Consider the following 11236-nt stretch of genomic DNA (forward strand, 5'->3'; position numbering starts at 1 on the left):
AAAATACAATTTAAGAAGAGATCTGACAGCAGAGCAGCCAGATAAGAAAATTTAAAAGCAAGAGTAATTTAATGTTTATTCTAGCTATAATGGAAGTTATTCTGAATTTAAGGTAGCAGCACATGGCATAGTTCTGAGTCCATTTATGAGATATTCTGTTTTATCTCTGTCTGTTTTATTGATTTGTATAGTCACTGGCATTAGGGTTCAGATTACATAGCAACAAACAAATGGATAAAAGAATTTTTGAAATAGTTAAAATAGGAGACCACTGTAAACTTAGAATATTGAGATCAATGTTGCCATTACTGTTACTATTTTGTTGATAAATTATTGTTGTTCTTTGAAGGGACAGCCTGTAGGAAAATGAATTGCCAAAAAGAATACACTACCTTGAAATGGACTGCCAGTAGGTCCTATAATTGTGGCTTGCCAGTGAAATATATCATCCCCAATTAGACCTGCAGAACATTGCGTTGGGGGGTCACAGACCAAATCAATAAATTCCTTATCAATCTGTTTCAGCACCATACTCTGTATTTTTTATCTGGCTCTGCACTATTTCATTGTGTGCTCATTGTTAGAAGATATCTAAGAATACCGCAGATGGTCCAGCCCAACTCTTGATTATCTGGGTGGCGGGAAAGGATTGTATACTCCATCTCACACTGGCTCTGTCAGACACTGGTGTGGCGTGGTTGGGGCCTCCTTCAAGCTGAGGCCTCAGCCTCCTCCTGGTACAGCATCTGGTGTCACCTCACTCTCATTTTCGAAAGACAGATTTACCAGACACAGAATTCTTGGTTAACAGTTTTATTTTTTCTTTCAGTACTTTTAAATGTGTTACCTCAATGCCTTCTGTTCTCCATGTTTCTTATGAGAAATTGACATCTTATTAAGGATCCTTTGTACATGATGAGCTGCTTCTATCTTGCTACTTTCAGGATTGTCTGTCTTTAGCATTTGAAAGTTTTATTGTAATGAGTCTTGGTGTAGATCTGAGTCTCTCATAAGGTGTTTTGAGCTTCTTGGATGTGTATATTTATGTCTTTGATCAAATTTGGGAATTTTTCAACATTATTTCTTCAAATGTTCTTTTTGCCCTTTTCACTCACTTTCTCTTTCTGGGCCACCCATAATGCATACATTAGTATACTTGATAATGTCCCACAAGTTCCTTAGGTTCTATTCAATTTTCTTCATTTCTTTTTCTTTCTGCTTCTCAGACTTGATAATTTCAAGTTCACTGATTCTTCTGCCAGCTCAAACCTACTGTTGAATCCCTCTAGGAAAGTTCTAACTTCAGTTATTTTATTTTCAGTTCCAGAATTTCTGTTTGGTTCCTTTTTACAATTTTTATCTTTATTGAAATTCTCATTTTCAATAAAGATGCTTTCCTGATTTCTTTTAGTTCTTTGTACATGTTTTCCTTTAGCTCTGTGAGCACATATGATAGTTGTTGTAAAGTCTTTGTCTAGTAAGTCCAATGTCTTGGATTCCTCATTGACAGTTTCTATTGCTTTATTTTGCTCCTTTGGATGGGTCAGTTTCCCCTGTTTCTTTGCATGCCTTGTGATTTTTGTTGTTGTTGAAATCTGGACATTTGACTATTTTAATTTATTTAACTCTGAAAATCATACTCCCTCCCTTCCCCAGGGTTTGGGTTTTTTAAAATTTTGTTTTATTTTGTTTTCATTATTTTTGAAGGCTATAGTTGTCTGTTTAGTGTTTTTTCCAAACTATCTATGCAAAGAATATATTCCTTGACATTTGTAGTCACTGAAGTTTGTTCCTTTAGCTTGGATTCAGCTAGTATTATGACAGATTTCCTTAAATGCCTGGAGCTAACAACAATTTTTAAAAAAACAAACAGAAAAATCACCTCTCTCAGTCTTTACAGATTGAAAAATTATATTTTCCTTCAGCATTCAGCCAGCTTTGCAGTGAGCCAAAGAACAGTCTGGGTTCTTTGAAAAGAATATGTCTTTTCTAAGCATGCATCTTGCCCTGGACATGTGCATGGCCTTATCAATTCCCCAATACACATGGATACTCTGAATGTCTCACTTTCCCCAGCAAGTTCTCCACAGCCTTTCCTCCCAGGCCCCAGGTGCTCTATTGTATATGTCAACCTTGTTTCCTCCAGGCAGCTCTGGTTTGATTGTTTTCTTACAGTTTTTTAATGACTATGCCAGTACTTCTTTGTTCATTGTGAATTCTGAGACAGATGAGACAGAAATAAGCACCTTGGATCAGTTCCTCTGGCTTCCATTAGATGTGTTGGAACATATATATGTTTATACACCCCAAACTGTGAATAAGGGATGCCTGCTCCCTCCAGTATCAGGGACAAGGAACCTGCACTGGAACATGAGCTGCTGCCACATCAAGCCAGGGAAGGGGTAGGAGAAGGGCTAGTTAAAGTGCTATGAGGCTTTCCCACTATTTGTAAGTTTGCCTTTTTCTTTTAAAGATTTATTTTTTTAAATTTATTTTTCTCCCTTCTCCCCCCCAGTTGTCTGCTCTCTGTGTCCATTCACTGTGTGTTCTTCTGTGTCTGCTTATATTCTTGTCAGCGGCACCAGGAATCTGTGTCTCTTTTTTTTGTGTCATCTTGCTGTGTCAGCTCTCCGTGTGTGTGGTACCACATCTGGGCAGGTTGCTCTTTTTTTCGTGCTGGGCAGCTCTCCTTATGGGGCACATTCCTTGAGTGTGGGTCTCCCCTATGCAAGGGATACCCCTGCATGGCACAGCACTCCTTGCGTGCATCAGCACTGTGCATGGGCCAGCTCATCATACAGGTCAGGAGGCCCTGGGTTTAAACCCTGGACCTCCCATGTGGTAGGTGGACGCTCTATCCATTGAGCCAAATCCGCTTACCCTGCCTTTTTCTTTTCTTTTTTTAAAATAATGTGACTTTTTAATGATGATCTTTTTTTTTTAAGATTTATTTTTTATTTATTTCTCTCCCTGCACTCTCCTCCCACAGTTGTCTGCGCTCTGTGTTCATTTGTTGTATGTGTGTGTTCTTCCATGTCTCCTTATATTCTTGTCAGCAGCACTGGGAATCTGTGTCTCTTTTTTGTTGTGTCATCTTGCTGTGTCAGCTCTCCGTGTGTGCAGCACCACACGTGGGCAAGCTGCACTTTTTTTCGTGCTGGGCAGCTCTCCTTACAGGGCGCCCTCCTTGCGCGTGGGGCGCCCCTATGCGGGGGACATCCCTGCATGGCTCGGCACTCTTTGCGCACATCAGCCCTGCGTGTGGGCCAGCTCATCACATGGGTCAGGAGGCCCTGGGTTTGAACCCTGGACCTCCCATGTGGTAGGTAGATGCTCTATCCGTTGAGCCAAATCTGCTTCCCCTGCTTTTTTCTTGATTCAGCATTCACTTGGTTACTGTAAATCCTTGACTGTTTTCCAGAGTTCTGAGAAAGATGCTTTCGCCAGTTTATGCTTGTTTTTCCGTTTCTTTGGGGGGTGGGATGGGATTTTGGAGCTTCTGTAAGAAAGAAATCTTTTTTTGGAAAAGAAAATAAGGCTCACCCAATTGTGGAGAAGAAAATAATTTATTTTCAATCTTGCAAGAAGTGGCGCACAACCATAAAACATGGCTAGCATGCCAAACAAAGAAAAAATGACACAATTTATACCCCTAAGCCTAGCACACAAGCCCTTCTTCTGTTTCTCCATAGATTGGATACTTTAGAGGTTACAGCCTGTCCAAGAAATCTAATTTTACTGTGCAAAAGTTTGTTGTTGTTGTTTTTCTAAAGATTTATTTTTTATTTATTTCTCTTCCCTTCCCCCCGCCCCCAGTTGTCTGCTCTCTGTGCCCATTCGCAGTGTGTTCTGTATCCTCTTGTTTCTTGTCAGCGGCACTGGGAATCTGTGTCTCTTTTCGTTGCGTCATCTTGCTGCGTCAGCTCTCAGTGTGTGCTGCCCCACTCCTGGGCAGGCTGAACTTTTTTGCGCAGGACGGCTCTCCTTATGGGGTGCACTTCTTGCGCATGGGGCTTCCCTACACAGGGGAAACCCCTGCGTGGCACGGCACTCCTTGTGCGCATCAGCACTGTACGTGGGCCAGCTTCACCACACGGGTCAGGAGGCCCAGGGTTTGAATCTTAGACCTCCCGTGTGGTAGGCGGATGCTCTATGCATTGAGTCAAATCCACTTCCCAGTGCAAAAGTTTTTGATTAGCTGCTTCCCCTATCACATTCCAACTATTTTAGCTTTTACCTGTTCCTTTTGCCAAATAAGGAATGGAATTTAGTGCTGAATTGGTATTGACTTAGCTCTTTCTCATGCATCCTTTTTACTGGCTATAGGGCTGGCTATAGGACTGGTTTAAGTTGCTTTCTTTTGTTCCTGCCTAACCTGGAAGTGGGAGACTGAGGCAGTAAGCTGCCAAGTTACGTTAATTAATATTTTTTTCCTTTATGTGAAAACTAAACTAATTTTTCTTTTTTTTTTTTTTAAGATTTATTTATTTATTTCTCTCCCCTCCCCCCCACCCCAGTTGTCTGGTCTCTGTGTCTATTTGCTGCATCGTCTTCTTTGTCTGCTTCTGTTGTTGTCAGTGGCACGGGAATCTGTGTTTCTTTTTGTTGCGTCATCTTGTGTCAGCTCTCCGTGTGTGCGGCACCATTCCTGGGCAGGCTGCACTTTCTTTTGTGCTGGGCTGTTCTCCTTACAGGCGCACTCCTTGTGCGTGGGGCTCCCCTACACGGGAATATCCCTGCGTAGCAGGGCACTCCTGCGCGCATCAGCACTGCACATGGGCCAGCTCCACACGGGTCAAGGAGGCCCAGGGTTTGAACTGCGGACCTCCCATGTGGTAGATGGATACCCTAACCACTGGGCCAAGTCCGCCGCCTAATTTTTCTTAGATGTCATTCTGCTCAGTTTCCTCACATTTAAAGGATGGATATGATAGCTTGTGATAAATAAGAAATTTTATATAAAGCGCTTATCACAGTGTCTGGCATAGTGTCCATGTTAACGTAAAGCATTAAAAGTTGCCAGTAGAAGGAATACTTGGCAAAGGTTTAGGAGAACCAGAGGCATTTCCCAAGAGCCTGGGTGAGCAGCTATATAAGGAATGGTTGACCCTGCCTCTCTGCCCCTAGTGGAAAAGAAGACAACAGCTCTGGGGAGGTTTTGGGGTTCACTGCCTAAGGCAGGCCTGTTGGCAGCTGAAGAACTATAGAGAATCAGAGTGAGGACTGATTCCCTCAGTAGTGACCACAGCACGCTTTGGATACCTTTTGGTTGAAGCAGTTTGGACAAGCAGTTTGAAGAAGCTTGGGCAGGTGACTGGAAGAAGCTGCAGATGCGAGAGGTCCAAGTGGTAGGGTCATGCATGTGTGGAGGCCAGGAGACACATGGATATCCCTGCCACCCAAGGCATGGCCTTGGCAATCACTGGCCTTCATGCTGTCCCAAGGCCAGAGGTCTCTCTATGCTTCCTCGGGCAGAATGCAGTTGTCCTTAGATGGCACCATAGGCCTAGGTTTCTCTATAGGCCATGGTACTTTTTTTATTGTGTTAAAGTACACATAGCATAAAATTTACCTTTTAATCACTTTAAAGTCTGTAATTCAGTGACATTTACTATATTTTTAATTTTTGCAGCTGCCACCACTATCTAATTCCAGAACATTTTCATCACCCCAAAAGGAAACACATTAAGCAGTCACTCTCCATTCCCCACTGTCCTCCCCAGTCCCTGTCAACCACTAATCAGCTTTCTTTTTTTTATAGATTTGCCTATTCTGAATACTTCATATAAACAATCATAAGACATGTGACTTTTTGTGCCTGGTTTCTTTTATTTAGTACTTTTTTTTCCTGCTTAGTATTCTTAAGGTTTATTGATGTCAGCATATATCAGAATTCTATTACTTTTTATGGCTGAATAATATTCCGTTTATCCAATCATCTGTTGATGGACATTTGGCTTATTTCCACCCTTCGGCTATTGTGAATAGTATTACCATGAACATTCATTTAAAAGTTTTTGGGTAGACATATGGTTGAAATTCTTTTGCGTATGTGCCTAAGAGTGGAATTGCTCAGTTACTTGTTAATTCTATGTTTAATTATTGAGAAACTGCAAGACTGTTTTCCACAATGACCACAACATTTTACATTACCACCAACGATGGACAAGGGTTCCAATTTCCCCACATCCTTGCCAATGCTTATTTTCCATTTTTAAGAGTATTATTATAGCTATCTTAGTGGGCATGAAATGGTATTTGATTGTGGTTTTGATTTGCATTTCCCTAATTACTAAAAATGTTGAGCATCTTTTTCATGTGGTTTTTTTTTTTGCCATTTATGTATCTTCTTTGGAGAAATAGCTATTCAAGTTCTTTTACCATTTTTAAAAACTTTTTATTTTGAAATAATTTCAAACTTATGGAGAGTTGCAAAAAAGAATACAAAACCCATGCAATGAATTCCAACAACCCCCCACCATATACCCAGATCTACCAACTTTTAACATTTTGCCACATTTGCCATATCATTCTATCTCTCCATCCATCCATCCATCCATCCATCCATCCATCCATCCATCCATCCATCCATCTCTATCTATCTATCTGTCTGTCTATCTATCATCATCATCAATCTGGCTATCTATTTATTTATTAATCTATTCTCTAAACATTTGAGAGTAGATTGCATATATCATGATCCTTGAACACATTATTTCCATGAACTTTTCCTGAGAACAAAGATATTCAGTTATGTTATCATCGTAAGTTGTCGAGTTCAAGCAATTTAATGCTGATATAAGGCTTACAATGTATATTCCAATTTTTTCATATGTTCTGATAATGTCCTTTTGGGCCTTTTCTCTTGTCACTGTCTTTTTTTTTAAGGTTTTTTATTTTTTAAATTTATTTATCTCCCCCCATCCTCTATTGTCTGCTCTGTGTCCATTCACTGTGTGTTCTGCTTGTATTCTTATTGGGTGGCTCTGGGAACTGATCCTGGGACCTTCCAGAGTGGGAGAAAGTTGATCATTCTCTTGTGCCACCTCAGCTCCCTGATCTGCTGCATCTCTTATTATCTCTTCGCTATGTCTCTTTTTGTTGTGTCATCTTCCTGCGCCAGCTCATCACATGGACCAGCACTCCTACACAGGGCAGCACTCCTGCGCTGGGCAGTACTCTGCACAGCTCAGCACTCTGTGTGGGCCAGCACTCTGTGTGGGCCAGCTTGCCACATAAGTCAGCTTGCCTTCACCTGGAAGCCCTGGGCATCGAACCCTGGACCTCCTATATGGTAGACTGGAGCCCAATTGTTTGAGCCACATCCACTTCCCTGTCACTGTCTCTTTGTTTGCTTTTTTATTTTTAATTGTGGAAACCTATATACAACATAAACTTTCCCAACTCAACCTCTCCGAAGTACATCATTCAGTGACATTAATCACATTCACAATGTTGTAGTACCCTCATTACCATCCATTACTGGAAGTTCTCCATTATGCTAAACAAACCCTACACCCATTATGCATTGACTCACCGTTCCCTTTCCCTTTCCCTACCACCCCCACTCATAATCTGTACTTTATTTTCTGTCTCTATGAATTTGTATATTCTGGTTATTTCATATAAGTCAAACCACATGATATCTGACCGTTTGTGTCTGATCTATTTCACCTGACATGATGTCTTCAAATTTCATCCATGTACCAGTATGTATCAGAACTTCATTCCTTTTTAAGGTTGAGTAGTATACCATTGTATGTATATACCACAGATTATTTAAGCATTTATCTGCTGATGGACAATTAGGTTGTTTTCTGCCTTTTGGCTAATTATGCTGCAATGAACATTGGTGTACAAATATCCACATTTGACCATTCTTTAATTTGGTTGTGTGTTTTTTGTTGTTGAGTTGTAAGAATTCTTCATATATTCTGGATACTACACGCATATCAGATTGTGATTTGTAAATATTTTCTCTCATTCTGTGGATTGTCTTTTTACTTGCTTTTTTTTTATAAAGATTTATTTATTTATTTAATCCCGCCCCCCCTTCCCCCGGTTGTCTGTTCTCTGTGTCTGTTTGCTGCGTCTTGTTTCTTTGTCCGCTTCTGTTGTCGTCAGTGGCACGGGAAGTGTGGGTGGCACCATTCCTGGGCAGGCTGCACTTTCTTTCGAGCTGGGCGGCTCTCCTTATGGGGTGCACTCCCTGCGTGTGGGGCTCCCCTACGCGGGGGACACCCCTGGGTGGCACGGCACTCCTTGCGCGCATCAGCACTGCACATGAGCCAGCTCCACACGGGTCAAGGAGGCCCGGGGTTTGAACCACGGACCTCCCATGTGGTAGATGGACACCCTAACCACTGGGCCAAGTCCGTTTCCCTTACTTTCTTGATAATGTCCTTTGAAACACTGAAGTTTTAAATTGTGCTGAAGTCTAATATATGTATTTTTTCTTTTGTTTATGCTTTTGATTTCATACGTAAGAACTATTGCCAAATCCAAAGTCATGAAGATTTACACTGGGGCCATTGGTGAAGATAATTTCCTCTCAGAGTTTTAAATTTTTAACACTTATATTTAGGTCTTTGACCCATATTGAGTTAATTTTTGTATAGGGGGTGAGGTAAGATTTCAACTTCATTCTTTGGCATGTGAATACAGTTTGGCATGTGGATACAGTTCTCCCAGCACCATTTGTTAAAGAGATTCTTCTTTTCCCATTGAATAGACTTGGCACCCTTACCAAAAATGAGTTGGCCATAGATGTGTTTATTTCTGGACTTTCAATTCTATTTAATTGATCTATATATCTATACTTATTCCAGGGCACAATGTTTCAATTACTGTGGCTTTGTAGTAATGTTTGAAATTGAGAAATGAGAGACCTCCAGTTTTGTTCTTCTCTAGATTGCTTTGGCTTATTCAGAGGTTCCTTGCAATTCTATATGAATTTTAGGATCAGCATTTTCTTTTCTGCAAAAAAGGATACTGGAATTTTGATGGGGATTGTACTGAATCTGTATATTGCTTTAGGTAGTATTAACATCTTAATAATAATATTGACTTCCAAACCATAAACATGAGACGTCTTTTCATTTATTTGGGTCTACTGTATTTCTTTCTACAAATTTTGCACTTTCTTGGTTAAACTTATTTCTAAGTATTTTATTCTTTTTGATGTCCTTGTAAATATAATTGTTTTTTTCCCTTTCAGATTGTTCACTGCTAGTATATAGAAATAAAGTGAGTTTTGTGAGTTGATCTTCTATCCTGCAGCTTTGTTGAATTTATTAACTCAGTTTTTGGTGTGGGATTCTTTGGAATTTTCTATATATAAGAGGATGCCATCTGAAAATAGTTAGCTTTCTTCTTTCTTTCCAATTTGGATGTCTTTTTATTTCTTTTTTTTTTTCCTTGCCTAATTGCTCTAGCTAGAACTTCCAGAAGAATTTAAAAAGAAGTGTTTGTGAAATCAAGCATCCTTGCCTTGCCCCTGACCTTAGAGGGAAAGATTTCAGTATTTTCTTAGTGTGGGTTTTTCATAAATTACCTTTATCTTGTTGAGGAAATTACCTTATATTCCTAGTTTGCTGAGTATTTTGTCAGGAAAAATTGTTGGATTTTTTTCTATGTCAATTGAAATGATCATATGTTTTTTTCCCCTCTTCATTCTGTAATTGTGGTGTATTATATTGATTTTTTTTTTTTTTAGATACCAGAGCTGGGATTGAACCCAAGACCTTGTAGTGTGGCAAGCCAGCTTTCAACTACTGAGCCACATTGGCTCCCTTGAGGTTTTTTTGTTTGTTTGCTTGTTGATTGTTTTTTTGTTTTTAGGAGGCACCAGGAACCAAACCTGGGACACCTCCCATGTGGGAAGCAGGTGCTCACCTGGTTGAGCCACATCTGCTCCCCTGTGTAATTACTTTTACCTGTGTTATTTCTTCATATGTTTTCAGATTACTGTCTAGCATCCTTTCATTTCAGCCTCAAGAACTCTATCATTTCTTGTAGGGCAGGTCCACTGGTGACAAACTTTCTCATCTTTTATCTGGACATAGAATTCTTATTTGACAAGTTTTTTGTTTTTTTGTTTTTGTTTTTTCTTTCAACACTCTAAATATGTTATCCCACTGCCTTCTGGCCTCCCTGGTTTTTGGTGAGAAGTTGGCACTTAATCTTATTGACGATGCCTTATACATGATGGATTGCTTCTCTCTTTTTGCTTTGAGGCTTAGATCTCTGCCTTTGGCATTTGATAGTTTTATTATTATGTGTCTTGGTGTGGATCTCTTTGAGTTCATCTGACTTGGAGTTTGCTGAACTTCTTGGATATGTAGATTCACCATTTCCATCTAATTTGGGGAGTTTCTGGTCGTCATTTCTTCAAATATTCTTTCTGCCCCCTTTGCTCTCCTCTCTTCTCTGGGATTCCTGTTATGCATATGATGGTGCACTTGATGGCAGCACCCCAGGTCCCTTAAGCTTTGTTAAATTTTCTTTATTTGCCTTTCTGTTCCTCAAATTGGATAGTTTCTATTGACCTACCTCTAGTTCACTGATTATTTCTTCTGTTAGTTCAAATCCTGTTAATCAACCCCCTTAGTGAATTTTTCATTTCAGTTATTATACTTTTCAGCTCCAGAAGTTGTTTTGTTCCTTTTTCTACTTCTCTATTGATAGTTCCTATTTGTTGCAACATCCTTCTGGTTTCCTTTAATTTTTTGACCACAATTTTATTTATCTCTTTGAACATATTTATGACAGTGTATTAGTCTGTCAAAGGGCTGCCGATGCAAAATACCAGACATCTGTTGGCTTTTACAATAGAGATTTTTTTGGGGTAAAAGCTTACAGTTCCACGGCCATGAAAAGTCCCAACTCAAGGCTTCATAAGAGGTGCTTTCTCACCAAAATCAGCTGCCACATGTTGAAGCAAGATGGCAGGCTATCTCTGCTTGGTCTCTCATTTCCCTCTGGGTTTCCTCTCTCAGACCCAGCTTCTCCACTTTCTTCCTGATTTCAGCTGCAAGCTGGCATAGGGCTGTCTCTTTAGGGCTTCTTCAATCAATCTTGGCTGTTCTACCCTCTTCCCCAATTCAGCTATAAGCTGTCAGGCAAATGGTTCATCTCTCCCTGGAGCCTCAGTTGTTTTAGTTTTCTCCTTTCTGTCATATGGCAGGATCAAACATGACAGACTCTCTCTTCCTATGTCTGTCTGAGTAAATGTCCA

Source organism: Dasypus novemcinctus, chromosome 26 (assembly GCF_030445035.2).
Source record: "Dasypus novemcinctus isolate mDasNov1 chromosome 26, mDasNov1.1.hap2, whole genome shotgun sequence".
NCBI lineage: Eukaryota > Metazoa > Chordata > Mammalia > Cingulata > Dasypodidae > Dasypus > Dasypus novemcinctus.